General features: G+C 41.7%; 1 long non-coding RNA gene across 1 annotated transcript; it reads right to left on the bottom strand.

Moving 5' to 3' along the window:
* Nucleotides 1-1121: 1121 nt before the first annotated feature.
* LOC148216458 (uncharacterized) lies at nucleotides 1122-11976 on the bottom strand. Its single transcript, XR_015795241.1, has 3 exons — nucleotides 10852-11976; nucleotides 10160-10292; nucleotides 1122-1301 (listed from the first exon to the last, which is right to left on the bottom strand). It is a non-coding gene; the product is annotated as an uncharacterized LOC148216458 (long non-coding RNA).
* Between the last annotated feature and the right edge of the window lie 3291 nt (nucleotides 11977-15267).

Consider the following 15267-nt stretch of genomic DNA (forward strand, 5'->3'; position numbering starts at 1 on the left):
ATTATTGCAGCCAACATTCCCACAATGCACTCTTACCCACTCTCAAATGCAAAGTTGACCTGCACAAAGCCATTTATTAACAAAGCTTACAAAAGGGCTTTATCTGGCCTTCCTCCTCCTCCACTACCACCCCCACCCCCACTACTAGTATGCCTACCATCTTGGGGGCCTTTGTTGTTGTTGTTTTTTAAGGACAGCTCTTTATAGGCAGTGCATGGTTACATTCAATTTTACTACCCTCTTCCCCTCATTTCTGAACTCTTTATTATATTGGACCTCAATGATACTTACATTCTGGTTCCTATGAAAGGGCATGGATATTGAACAGCCTTTGATAGTCACTATAGGAAATTTGAATACACATAATATCTTTTGCCTCTCCAGACCTCTCTTGATCTTCCAAAAGTTCTCATTTTCTAGGATTTTCTAGACAAGTTCTTAATAATTTATTTGGATTATTTGCTGAATTACTCTGAGGATCCTGCCATATACAGTATAATGATTAAGTTCAATGCCTCCATAACAGCAGCTTCTAAGTGAAGCTGGAGAAACACAGCTTTCAGTGTTGGACTCTTTGGGCTACAGCATCTCCTCTGGAGAAACCCAGATACCACCCCAACCCCCACCCCACTATCAGACATGCACAGTGTTTTGCCAAATTTTACTACAAATGTATTCCTAACTTTGCCATATTGACCACACCACTGATTCATCTTACTGAGAAGAGGAAGCCCTTTAAGAGGGATACCAAAGCTTTCTTCACCCCAAAGAGGCATTCACTTCTCAACCCAACCTCCTTGCATGGTAAAGGATGATGCCCCTGATTTCATCTTGAAAGTTATGCTGCAGGCAATCTCCTCCCCTGCATATCTTTTTCCTGACACTCCTTCCAGCCAAATGAAACTATATTTTTAACAATGGGGCTTTGGTCACCAAAGAACTTTTCCAGTCTCGTCCCACTCAAACACCCAAACTAGAGACACCCCAAACTGTCATGAAATGGTGGGGGCCTATCAGAAGAATAAATGGAAATAGGAGATGGCTGGGATGTACTACAAGAGAGATAAGAGTGAAGGGGAGAACCATTTCTTTCTCTAAGTTAGAAAAAAGCAGGGGTGAAGCCTGGTCCTTCTGGATATATAGAAATGGAGAGGTTAGAGAATGGGGAGGTAGACAAGCAGATAACCAGCAGTTCTCAGAATAGAGATGTCAGTTATGTCAGCAATCAGCAAGTGCTTACCTCAAGTCCATGAAGAGCAGGGCAAAAAGTGAGAAGCAGCAGCAGCAGCAGCGGATTGAGACTGTTGGTGATATGAGAAGAAATTGTATTCTTATGCTGACAGAGCGCAATCAGCTGTTCAATATGTCTTCCATCTAGTTTGCAATACAATTTTTTATTTAGCAGCACCAAATTGTGTATCTGAGGGACTGATCTGAACCCAGCAACCTAATACCAACGTATAGAGTCAAGGACTGGAGATTTTCAGCCAAGACCTGGTTCAGGGAGCCTGACAATGTAACTTGTGTCAACCCAAGAGACAGACCAGATCAGGAAAATGACTCTACGGGAAGACTAGAACTCTACTTTATTGAGATAGGCTATATTAACAGAATCTTCCAAGTCTGCTGTGTTTCCCCTTCCCTCTCACGAAGACCCCAGGGAGTCAGGGGGACCGAGCCTGAGTCTTTTTCTAATACCTTCCTGCCTTCCTGGACTTAACTGATGTTTCAGCATCCGTTGTCATCTTAACAACTTCTGGATGCCTTCTCCAACATCATCTCCATTGCTCCAAACACTTATTCAACAAACCTGTGGTTTTCTATGATGCAAATTCCCAGGCATTGTGGTGTATATGCCACAGCTTATGGCTTGGTGAGAACTGGACCACTATTTCTGGATGGTTCCAGAAATCATGATGAAATGGGATTTACAGCAACGGGTGAACCTAGACTTTGTGGTTTTCTCTTCAAACCATTCAGTTAGAGCCCCATTGTGATCCTCTATGCATCTTATTCTAGATGTTTAATCACCATAATATATACACAATTTCTGTTTACCTTCACTGTGTCACTCTCCCTCCCTCATGTGTTGTAGTTTTCTGTACTTCACTATTAAAATCAAACAAACAAACGAATGTCTTACTTTAGAAGTGATCTTGACAGAACAGAATGGAACTTTCTTTGAATAGGCACATACAGGATTGTGTGGTGTATACTTTTAATCAGAAGAGAAATCTCTCTTGCTTCTTTTCTAACAAGATGGTAGTTTAGCCAAAGGATCTGAGTACACTCTCAGTGTACAGTGGTACCTCGGGATACGAACGCCTCTACTAACGAACATTTCGGGTTACGACCAGCTTCGGCAGGAAAATTTTACCTCGGGTTATGAACTTGCCTCTACTTACGAACCGGATCCGCGGCCATTTTCCCTGCTGTCACGCAGTCGCGACTTCCTGTGGCCGAGGTCGCGGTAGCAAGGAGATGTTCGGTGAGGCTCGTGGTGTGTTTTGTGGTGTTTTGTGAAGGTTTTTGGTGTGCGTGTTAGCATGGCTCCAAAGAAAATGCAGAGCAGGCTTGGCGGGAGTCAGGCTCTGAAGAGGAAATTGCCTCGGGTTGCAACCAAATTCGGGCGGAGGGTGGAACGGATTAACCGGATTTACATTGAACCCTATGGGAAACTTTACCTCGACTTGAGACCAACTCGAGTTGCAACCAGAGTCACGGAACGGATTAAGTTCGTATCCCGAGGTACCACTGTACTCCTTTCTCCTTGCTCAGCTTTACAATGAAGAGAAAACAATACCCCTATATTCAGAAGACATAAACAATCTCTCTGCTGCTCCCACCTTAGAAATAGCTTTCTCTTGGCATATCAGTGACATTTAGCCAGTGGCCTCTGGTGAAATTGCAGCTGCCTTTATCATTATTTACCATAGCTCCAGCAACATGATCTTGTTTGCATTTTTTATTTTTGAATGCACACAGACAAACCAAGCACAAAATCTCCATTGAGATCCTCATTTATCTTCTTGGAAAAGATGCTGCTATGACATTCCATATAATGGCTATTTCTTCCATTGCTTCTCAGCTCAGAGATGGTAAAGTCTTCATATATCTGCAGTTGCCAACAATTAGCCTCAGAGCATAACAACACCTTCGTATAGAAAGATGCAAGGTTGAATTGCTAGACTGTGATCTCATCTGCCCATTTGGAGACGCAGCTTTCACAATTACAGCTTGTAGACATACAGCAAATGAGAAAAGATTTCAAAATTTCATATGGGCAGTCCAAGATATGTGCAGACCATGTATGGGTGTCTGTGTATTCGTATGTGTTTGTATGTGTATGTATTTGTATGTGTGTTTTACCTCTGAAGAAAAATACAATCTTTTGACCCTTGTTTTAAAATGCACCAAAGTTTTATTTCAGATCCAACACTATTACTGTTCAACTTTGAAAAAGTCATCAAGGCCATTTATTTCTATCTTAATGTTTTTTGCAGGGACGTGCATTTTTTCCCAGTACTAAACAATTAAGTCTATTTCCTCAGAACCACCATCCTTTGTTCACTCGTGGTTATGAAGACTCAGAACTGTGACACTTGGATTCCATTTTTCTGCATTAGCCTTACTTCTTTCTATAGAAAAGGATTCATTACTTAAAAAAAAAATGAAAAGCATTGCAGGGTGCAGCATGAACTGGCAAAATGCAGTTGAGTCTCTCCAGGGCCTTTTCTTTCTTTAATTAAAACATTCCTGCTTTTGCCCTTCGCATGTTTTCAGCTAAATTTTGTAGAGGTGTTGACAGTTAGAAATCTGCTATTTCCCCCTCTTAAACCACCTGGCAGCTTCCATACTGACAGTTTCTGTTTTTCTCTAATAGTCATGTAATTTTGCTTTATAAAAATGAAAATTGAAGAAAATGAGAGGAAACTAGTAAAATCAACCACACAAACCACTCATCATGAAAACAGATAGTAAGAGCAGCTGTCAAAGCACTTGTCACCTATGTTTCTGTGATACACGAAGCCAAAGGTAACATTAATCCTGGTTAAGGGATATCAACTGATGACCTAGAAAACCACAGCCAGTTATATTTGGTAGTCTCTATTTTTGCCCAGTATTTCAACTTAACTTTCTGGTTCTCGGTCAGTTGAAACAAACCTCCTTTTGTTGGTTTATTTGTTTACTTTCTTTCACATGTGGATAGAAGTTCCATGTCTGTGGGCCAGAAGAACCATGGACAATGCAGTAAGCTAGGACTGAGGTACATAAACCTATGACAAATCTATAACAAAGTGTGCTTAAACATTATTGAATCCAGAGAACTGGTCAGCATGTTGCACTAAACCTAACCAAGCTCTGGCTTAGCATTTTATGAGAACCAGGTCTATATGTGCTAATTGGCTTACCAACATCAGGAAGCCATGAAGAGAGCAGAACATGGAAGCAGGAAGCTTTTAAATAAACTAGGAAGGTTTAGGCTTACAGAAATATTTTGTTGCTCAAGAAGGCATTGCAAGATCATTGAGTGGCACCTCTGTATAAATTGTTCTTGCAGCTGATTGAAGAAAGACCATGGCACCGTTCTAATAAAGAACCAAGCCTACTCTTTGTCTCAATTTTGCTTTCTATGCATCTCTTCCATGAGCCTCACCCTCCAGCTCCCCTCAAAATGGGCCCACAAGGAAGAGAAAGATGGCTAGGAGTCCAGCTTTTGTGCCATATCAGAAACCCTTCTGTCTGCATCCTTGCAGTCACTCCGTTCTATTTTCCAGACCAGGAGTATATTGGTGGCACAAATTGCCCCTTCATGAATTGAAGACCGTCTAGCAGAAATGACTTTTGAGGAGATACATTTGCAGGCACTGAATTATGCATAGAGATATGCACATTTACAAGAGCAAACTAAATCCCAGGTAACAGTCAACATTATTGTCTTTTTACATCACAGGTGTCACAAACTGAAATTTTAATTGTTGTTATACAATACTATGTGGACTGAGACAGAATATTATAAATGTTTTAATATGCCCACATACGCATTAAAGAATAAACTAATTGTCCACATTTTTCTCTAGGCAGTGCTAACCTTTTCTTCTTTTTAACAAGGGAAACTGTGGGAAAAGCTTTTGCCACATGGCTACTAACTGTGATGGGCTGCTGGGGAGCAGTTAGACCACACTGAGCAGAGGAGCCGGATCCTGCTCTCAAGGGGGTGCTGGTGTAGCAGTGTGATGGACTGGAATGGTGGGAGGGGAGTAAAGAATGTGCTCTCATCTCCAGAGGAGCGAGGAAGAGATAAGCGGAGGAGACTGGCACCTCCCTAAGAAATTCCATCGGTGTGAACTGGCTGAGCCTGGGAACTGGTTTCATTCTGGGAAGATTCTTGTTAAGGGGTTGTAGCTAATAAACCTTGCTGGATTGATTCTGCATGGTCTCCTGGAGTTCCTTGAGCTAGACCCGACATCAATCTTCCCAGAATGAAACCAGTTCCCAGGCTCAGCCAGTTCACACCGATGGAATTTCTTAGGGAGGTGCCAGTCTCCTCTGCTTATCTCTTCCTCGCTCCTCTGGAGATGAGAGCACATTCTTTACTCCCCTCCCACCATTCCAGTCCATCACAAGCAGTTTAACTTGCTGGGTGCCCTTTCTACCCTTGAAAGTTTTATACTGAAAGCAAAGGTGGCTGGAATGTCCATGGGGTATAGTAAAAAAACAACACAATTTGGTAATCATGACGGTGTGATCAAAGCTCTGTACATAAAAAACAAGCAGAGCTTTGATCGCACCACCATGTCTGCTTTTTTGACCATACTCTGCAGACAGCCCTAAAAGGTGGAGTCCCTGGTTGTGGAACTGGTCATTCCCTTTCAGAATTTCTATAATTTTGCATGTCTTTGCAACTTAGTATTTTCATGTAAAGGGGTTGAATAAACAAGTAATGTGCGGAAAGTAAGGACAATGACTTTGATGGAAATATGCAAGAAATGTTACCTAGGCAAAGGGGGTCAAAATATTTTTTAAATCCAAAGAAACAAGATATTGTTCAGAAGCAGTTCAGACAGACCCCTCCCTGATTCCCTGAACTATAAGGAGGAGGAGGAGGTCCAGCACCATCAGGCTTGCAAGGCCCTGTTAATATAGCCAGTCTCAGTAAAAGGAGTTTTAGCCTTCATGTGGAGTTGATTTCCTGGTCTGGTCTAACTCATGGGGCTGATATAACGCCAAAATATTTCATGAACAAAGTCATCCAACAGACAATTTTCAGTGCAAAACTAATCTCTCCCTCAGTTACAGTAAGTGGTTGCACCACTTTCACCTATAAGTACAGGTAATCCTAGCTTAACAACAGTAATTGGGACTGGCAACTCCATTGCTAAGCAGCACGGTCATAAAGTGTGACATCACACGACCACACTGACTTACGATGGCAGTTGTGGCAGTTCTGGTTGCTGTTGTTAAGTGAATCCCATGCAGTCGTTAGGCATGTCATCACATGATTCCCATTTGCGGCCTCCTGCCAGCTTCCTCACTGACTTTGCTTGTCAGAAGCCAGCAGGGAAGGTCACAAATGGTGATCACATAACCTTGGGACACTGCAACATCATAATTGCGAGCCAATTGCTAAGTGTCTGAGTCAAGATCTCGTGACTGTGGGGATGCTGCGACAGCTGCAACAAGTCCCCTTGTTCAGCACCGTCATAACTTCAAATAGTTGCTGAACGAGTGGTTGTTAAACAAGGACTACCTATATTGTCCAATACTTCCTAGAATTGCTGATCAGCCTCTCACATCACTGTGTGAGAATCTAGGCCCATTCCTCCATGACAAGTTGCTTCAGCTCAGTAGTATTTGAGGGGTTTCTAGCCTAAGCTGCTAGTTTTAGATGTTGCCATAACATTTCAATGAGGTTTAGGTCTGGGCTTTGACTTGGCTGTTCCAAAATATTGTATTCATTCCACTTCATCCAGCTCTTGTAGACTTGCTTGTCTGTCTGGGATCGCTGTGTTGCTGTGCTTCGGCTACAACAATAGAGAAAAGGCCTTGCACAATGTTCTGCTGCAGAATTCATGCTTCCTTCACTAACAAGTTGTCTAGGTCTCGGGGCAGCAAAACATCTCTAGACTGACATTACCACTTCCATATCACTGATATAAGGTTCGTACTCAGGAATGCATTGTTTGGTTCTGCCAGACCAAATAAGAACCATGTAAACCAAAATTTCCACTTTTGACTCAACTGTCCATAGAATATTCCTCAAGAAGCCTAGAAGCTCATCCAGGTGCTTTTTGGCAAACCTGAGATGAATTCATCTTAGTGAACAATGTTTTTTGTCTTGCTCCTATCCTAGCAATCCAGTTTTTCTGATGAGAGTGTCACGAACATTGACTTTAATAAAAGCAAGAGAGGCATGCAGTTTCTGGATGTTGTTTGGGGTTTCTTGGCAACTGTCTGAACAATTTTATTCTGCCCTCTTGGCATGATTTTAACCGGATGGCCACTCTTGAGTACAGCGGCCAATATTTTCTCCAGTTTAAGTCTATGACCTCATTATCATCATAACAGTAAACAGTTACAATTCTATATACACTTACCTAATGCAAATATTATTCAAGTACGTATATATTTATAATGCATTTATTATATACATGTATTAGAAATATCATATCATACTGTGTTTTTTCTTTATAATACTTTTTTCACTTTTCTGAAAAGCACTTTTTATGTTTCTTTCTCTTTGACAACCTATGTATCTCTATCATTATTAACACTGTGTTTTTCTTTTTTTGTGATTAATTAAAAAGCAACAAACAAACAAACAAACAGTCTATGCCTTTGGCTGTGAACTGGTGGAGCTTCAGAGCTTTACAAATTATTTTGTAGTCTTTTTCAAACCTATGGCATACCTGACTTTTTACAGATGTCTTCAGAAATGTCTTTTGAGTGAGAACATCATTGAGACCAGGGCAGCCAATGTTTGTGAGACTAATATAGAACAATTCTGGTCCCAATCAGCTCTGATTGTCCAATCAAAGTGCTCACTGTAATTGAATTGATTAAAGAGTGCTTGGGTAATTACTTTTTTTCACTAGCAAACTGCAGATTGGATGACTTTGTTTATGAAATAAATGCAACAAGCACCAAACTTGCATTATTTGTTCCCACAAATTCTACCCATCTATAAGGCCTACATGAAGCTCTGATAACATTTAATGGCAAAAAATGTAGAAAATAGAAAAGGGGAGCATTACTAACTTCACAGAACTGTAGGTAAAGACGCCTCCATGCGGCTTTCTTGGCAAAACTATAGCAATGGTTTGTCTCTTGTTCCCCCCACCCCCAACAACAATACTTAGAAGAACTGGGGTCCACTACAGTTCCTTAAGCATCAGAAAATGTGCTTTGAGGAACCTGTGACTGCTGACCACCTTATAGGTGCATTTTTCTTCTAGAGCTTAAAGCTCCAGTAGCCTCAATCCACAGAAAATTATTCAGGACTTGATACAAATGACAAATTAAAAAAACAAGCATAACACATTTTCTCTAAATTGCAGTGCATTTAAGGAGTCCCTTGACTAAAACAAACCAGTGTTGTAATATGCACCAAGACTTTGCTTTGCTTCTGTTCATGGTAACTCAAATGCACATTGCATTTAATTTACTTAAACTGAACAGATGTTGCATATTTGACATGAAAGTTTTAAGGAATACCAGTTATTTCATTGGGGAGCTACTGACTGGAATTACCAGTAGAGTCTTTCTTATACAGTTATCCTGATCTAGCAGAAGGAAGCTGAGTGGAATAAAATGGACAAAAACTGTTCTGCAGGAGAGTCCATTCAGATGAAAGGGCTGCAGGTATATCAGCAAACTGGAAGGCTCCCACACACATACTTTTTGGGCATTCACAAAATCTTATGTGTGCTCACTCTGGGGTTGAGTTCACATATTATGCTAAATGGTTTTTTAAAAGTTTCATTATTGTAGTTTACATTTTAATTCATTCTTTCCCCTGGGAGTACCAAGTAGCCCACACCGATCTCCCTCTGAGTATTACAACCACTGCCACCACCCTGTCAGATTGGTTGGGCTGGGAGAAGACAGGCCCAAAGTCATCCTGAGGGCTCCATGGATCAAATGGGGATTGATCCTGGGGCTTCCCAACTTTGCCACACTACTATCCTACAAGGCACAAAGTCTAAACCCAGCCAATTGTGGCTTATTTACTAAACCATATTTAAACAAATGGGGAGTTCATGTAATGTGAGAATTGTGTCCTTATGAAAGTCTTGTCCTCTATTTGATTTTCTGGGCCATCGGAACCCCTTTTGGTCCCTTGGCACCATCTTCAAAGACAAGTTATCCAGGAGAGCTGGACTACCAAAGTAAACAGGGCATCTGAATTTATCTGTCTGTCTGCTTGTCTATCTACTTTGGTAAGAAAAACAAAATACCGAAAGGCTCTGGGCAGCCATTCAAGAGATACACTTGTACACAAGTAAACCTTTCCCACCCATCAAAACTCCGGGTAAGAAAGTGAGACATGCACTCTCCTATCTGAAAGGGGCTGGCGGAGATGGAGGTGCAGGAGAAAGACTCTTGGGGGCGGCCTCAGCATCAACACCAGCTACTACGTTCATAACCTACCACCTCTTCTCCTCCTCTGTCTCTTCCTTCTTCGTCTTTCCCAGCAGGCTAGATTATCACCACTAGATTATCATCTGGCCGCAGCAGCGATGAAGAACACTCCATGTGAACTGCAGACGCTGCAGACACTATGTATCAGTCATCTGCTGGTGCGCCCCTTCACCCTCTCCCCACCATCAAAGAAAACGTGGCAGGCAAGCTCAGCTAATCCCCAGTTACGGAAGAAGAGATCAGATGCAGACATCGTGTCATCCAGGGGAAGAGTAATCCATTTGTTGCTGGAGACCTGCTGGGCACATGCGTGGAACTGGTGCAATGTGACGGGGCCCCAGAAACCTGGCTTTCTCTTCACCACCCCTTTGTTTTACCAGTGGTGCAGCCAGCTTCACAACATGCTCCCTTTTCTGGTGACAGTGAGGTCCTGAAATGCTTATTTGGTTCTGACAAAGCAGTGAAAAAAGTGGGTTGGCATTATCATGCATTGGAAAAAGCTTGAGCGCCCACAGACCTGAGTTATGGAAGTTCACTGGGTGACTTTGGCCAATCGCTCTCTCAGACCAGCCTGCCTCACAGGGTTGCTGTTGTGCAGACAAACTGAGGCAGAATCCCATGGAAGCACTTCCTCGTGAGATGGGCGATGTCTAAATTCAAAATATAAACAAACAAACAAACAAACAAATGGAAGCCAATGGAAGCTCTTGGAGGGAAGGCAAGCTATAAATCTAAAGAATATTGATCATGATTTGCAAATCACAGTGATGGGTTCACAGGAAAGGCTAAACCAGAATGAAACCAATCACATTATGGCTTGGTGGGAAATGAGAATTCACTCTTAAGGCAAGAGTGTAGCTCAACCAAGTGTTTTCAGTACAGTATGTGTCAGCAACTACATCTCTCCAACTCCCTGGTCTTTCCCTGATAGGGCATCGAAGGTCTCAGAGAAGGTTCCAGAGTGAATAGAATTGCTCTGTTTATTACTGAAATGTAAACTGACTCGGGATCAACTGACAAAGGGTGCATTTTTAAAAACTTGATAAACTATGTAAATTTGTGTGCCTGCTGTGAAACTGAATCCCAGGAATGTTTGGCTGCCCTCTTTTCAAGATTTAGCTCCATGCATGCTGCATTATTCAAGAAAATTCACTAAGGAAAAGACAGTTGAACTTTCTGATCCAGGAGGGTTCTATTTAATCACTGTACCTTGTACCAGATGTTCTGTGCTGTCCTCTCCTCCTTTGCAGGCTGCCTTACAGCATTATGGTCTGTCTCAAGGGACAGTTACAGACAGAGATGGGAGAACATAATTGCTTTGGACCAAAGTGGAATGTGATCCAGTCGGAAAAAGATAAAATATGATTAGACCATCTTATGGGCATTCCTTGCCACTTTGTTTCCAAATTGAAGCCAGGAGGCAGCTGGGTTAAAATTTTCCATCAGATGAAAAAGGGATTAGGTGTTCAAGTCACATTAATGAGAAGTTGTGTTCTAATACGTGACAGTAGGAGCTAAGAAATGAGCCCTTGTATTCCTCGCAGCTGAGCACATTCACGGCTTTTGGTGAGGAGCAGATGCGTTAGAGGCACGCACGTGTCCTAGCAATCAAGGATCCATGGCAACCAGGCTGTCGGTCCATGCTCCAACACCGGTGCAGAGCAGGGGGAACAAGACTAGTTTCAGCTCCTGGGTTGGTTTTTAATTGCTTCATTACAAGATGAGTCTCAGTGGGAGGGAGCACCTGGGTAACTTCATCTAGGCTTGGAAGCTGAGCAGGGTTGGTCCTGGTTAATTCTTGGATGGGAGAGTGCCTGGTGAGTCTAAGGTTGGGAAATCAAACAAAACATCCTAGAAGCAAGCATTGTCAAACCACTTCTGTATTGCTGGCAAAAGAGCTACATCCCCCCATCCATGAAGTCACCAGAAGTCAACTATTTCTTGTTAAACTGTCACGAGAACTATTTTGGTTGCAAGGCAGCTTAAGAGTTGTAGGAGGCTTTCTTAACCATTTCAACCAATGTTTGCCAGGCTGGGCAATTTTGGACTTCAACTCCCAGGATTTTTAGCAGTGGTCACATTAGCTAGGATTTCTGGGATTGAAATCCACACATCTCAAAAGTTGTCTAACTTGGGAAACATGGATTTAACCTATCATCCCCAACCATACTGATAGCTGTCTAGTGACTTGAAGGTCTCCAAAACAGGAGAACCTATCTCCTTCCTTCCCAGAAACTGGTCTTATTGTCAAACCATTCTTCATGTGCTGCATCCTCAATTGTGGCTTCTTTAACAAACTATAATGATTTTGTACTTACCAGTGTGAAGCAGGCCACTCAGATGGAGCTCTGCATCTTGCTAAAAGCAGCAGAAAATGGAAAGCAACTCTCTTGATAAGGGCACCCCAACATTTGCTGCTGTACCAACTTTATGAAGCATCAGTGAATTCTCAAACTTTTGGGGAGAGAAGGTAAGATGAAAAAAATAAGGGAATCACTGCAGGGTCCCTGCGTCTTCAGGAATGCAGTATATTGTAATTGAGATAAGATTGATTTCCAAAAGCCATCTGGGGTGTTACAAAAACATCAGTATAGTCTCCACAAGAATTCATTCTTTTTATACAGATTTCCAAACCAGTTTGAAAAATCATATATGAAACATCTTGATATAATGCCTTCTCCTGGGAAGTAACTTTTAAAGAGTTCCAATAGGGAAAAAAAAAATCAGAATAAACAATCAGTGGGTGAGAATCAGTTTTAAGCATGCAAACCTTGGCCGGAGGAGAAACACTTCGATTTCTGAATCTGTGTCAAGCTCAACCTGGTGAATAATAAGACAACACAAATGCTATTTTCTCTCTCCATTTATTATAATGTAGGCATTGATGGAAGTGTGATCATGTTCCCCTAAAGATCAATCTAAGGGAATGCATTTTGTGTAAAATTGCTTCAGGCCAAGAGCAGGTGCTTTTATTCAATCAGTTTGAATGAAGAAACTTTTTTGATTCTATTTCAGAGTTGTGGCCCCATGAGTTACTCCCTGGCTAATCCATTTGGATCTCACAAGAGCTTATGGACAGAGCTGCACAGCCAGGATCGTCTGCAGGGTATGGTCAGAAAAGTAGTAAGAAAAGGCAGAGCTTTGATCCTGCCATCATGGCTGCCATCTTGACTTTTTTATCATGCCCTGTAGATGCCTCTGTACATAGCTGTCTTTGTCAAAGAAGCCCCAGACTGGGGATGGATTTGCTAACTGTGGCTCAAGCTGGTGACTGAGCATAAAGGGATCTCCAAGGATGTTCCTCCAAGGATCCAAGTGGCCACACCAGTGGTCGTCAGCCAGAGGAGAACTAAGACTGCATTTTCATCCCTCCTTTTTTTCAACAGAGACAGGCATCTTCTTCCAAGCTAAAGGCCTCACCTGCCTTTAAGTCACATGCTGCAGGCTGCATTCCCAAAACCTGTGAAAAGGGCCAGGATAAAAACCAAATGTGATTTCATTAGACTGACTTTTAGCTAATGTTAAACATAATTCATATGATTCCTCTCCAGTCATTTCTGTTGAATGAATCCCCCCTTTGGCAATCCCCCTATTACAAAATAGCAATTGGATAACAATTTCTAGAGGTCTTGGGGTTATATCTAGGGCAGCGTTTTCCAACTGGGCCAACTTTAAAATGATGTAGAGGTATGTGGGAATGACCTTGGGAGACAGGAGGAAGAGCCACAAACTAGACAATGGTCAGACGTGGCAGCTGAGTCCACAACAGGAATGGGGGCCTGGCAAATGTCTCAGAAGGAATCCTCCTGTAAAGGTGAGGGGGAAGAGATGTACTTTCTGACTTGCAAGATTCGGTTAATGTAATCTTACAATAAAGTTAAAGCTAGTACTTCTGGGTGTGCTTCTTGACTGGACTACCTTGCAAGGCTGACAGATGTATAGACTTCAACTCCCAGAGTTCTTAGTGATAGCCATTTGGGGAGTTGAACTCCGCACATCAGAAAGCTGCCTAGGCTGGGAAAAACTGTTCTAAGGAATGCAAACAGGATTCAGATGATGCATGGAACAAAGTGAGGTCATAACAATGACTCATGCAGAGCCACAGAAGACAGCTTCCTTTGATACAGCAATGCCTTCTACAGCAATGAACTAACTGCATCAGAAGCAGAAACTTGGCAGAGCTATAACTCACGCAGAGGATTCAATCCTTGCTCTTTCTTTTGAAGGTAGGCAACCCTGGAATTTCTCTTGATGAATTTACTTCCCTGCCAGACATGCCAGCAGCTCCCAGGTGGCAAACCTGTGTCCCCTGCACCCAGCCAGGGAGTGACTGTAGTAAGAATTACTACTCCAATTTATGTGGCATGCTGTGTAGGCTTAGGGAAAAAAAAGCAGTGTATAAATACACTATGTTGCATTATTATCGTTTGAATGTTCTACTTCCTTTGATTTATACAGAGTTCCTGGAATTAATTTCCCTCACTTGATTGCCAAACAGCCTCAAAACTGACACAACATGAATAACAGTTTAATCTCTGTACAGCCTGCACTGGATCTCTTTGCACCTTAATTGTGAAGGTGCTGCCTCTCGTTACCCATGGATTATTCAGGGGAAGTGCCTGTCTTGATCGAAGACTTATTTTTTGTCAGTTACTGGAGATTCTTGCCAAGGAAGGGACTTGCCAACTCATTCCTAGGCCTTGAGACAAAAAATTATAATTATTTATTGAATCTAGGCATGTCTGGAATTTCTTTATCCAGGGGCTTTTTCCATGGAAGGAAGGAAAGCCTTTGTGGTTTCAAACAGTTACTCTACATATTGAGGCACCACTAAAATCATTGGCATTTCTGTGTTCTATGAAGACAAGCATTCATGCCATTCCAAATTCAAGTTTTAACTTTGATGTGAAAAAGTTATTTACTTCTAGAACCATACTTCTCATGGTAACCTTTGACCTTTTTTAGGAAAACAAAATCTAGCAATCAGTTTTAATCAAATCTGGTCTTCATATACATATACATACATATATATATATATATATATATACACACACACACACACACATATATACATATATACATATATACATATATACATACATATATATATACATATGAGTTGTTGACTGTGAGAACTTTATGATGATAGTAGTTGAAAGAGCATTAAGGGAAGACCTGATAGTTGTACAGAGACAGAGAGCCAGTCAGTGTGTTACGCTGCATCAGGAAGAGGAACTGAGTCCAACCTGGAACTCTGATTCCTGGAATATTGAGGGGGGACTCAGGATGATGATCCTCTGTTTTGGCTCTGGAGAATCCATCTCTTCTGCTTCATCCTCAGGTGAGGACTTTTGAGCTGACAAAACATGGCAAGGACATGGCTGCAGACCAAGATACATGACTGACTGATTGATTGATTGATTGATGGAAATTGTATGCCTCTCCAGTTGCCACCAATTCTGAATGGCTTTACACAACCTATTTCTGTAAATAAAATTAAAAACTATACACTTATTGACTTAGTTTATTGATGCCCAACAACACAACTATCTAAATCACAATTCTGCACCAAGGAGCAATTAAGAAAAAAACCTCAGTTATAACAAAATCCCACGCTACAAGAAG

This window comes from Python bivittatus, unplaced genomic scaffold (assembly GCF_059951505.1).
Source record: "Python bivittatus isolate LINGU-HERP-01145 unplaced genomic scaffold, Pbiv_v1 ctg000190_np1212, whole genome shotgun sequence".
Taxonomy (NCBI): domain Eukaryota; kingdom Metazoa; phylum Chordata; class Lepidosauria; order Squamata; family Pythonidae; genus Python; species Python bivittatus.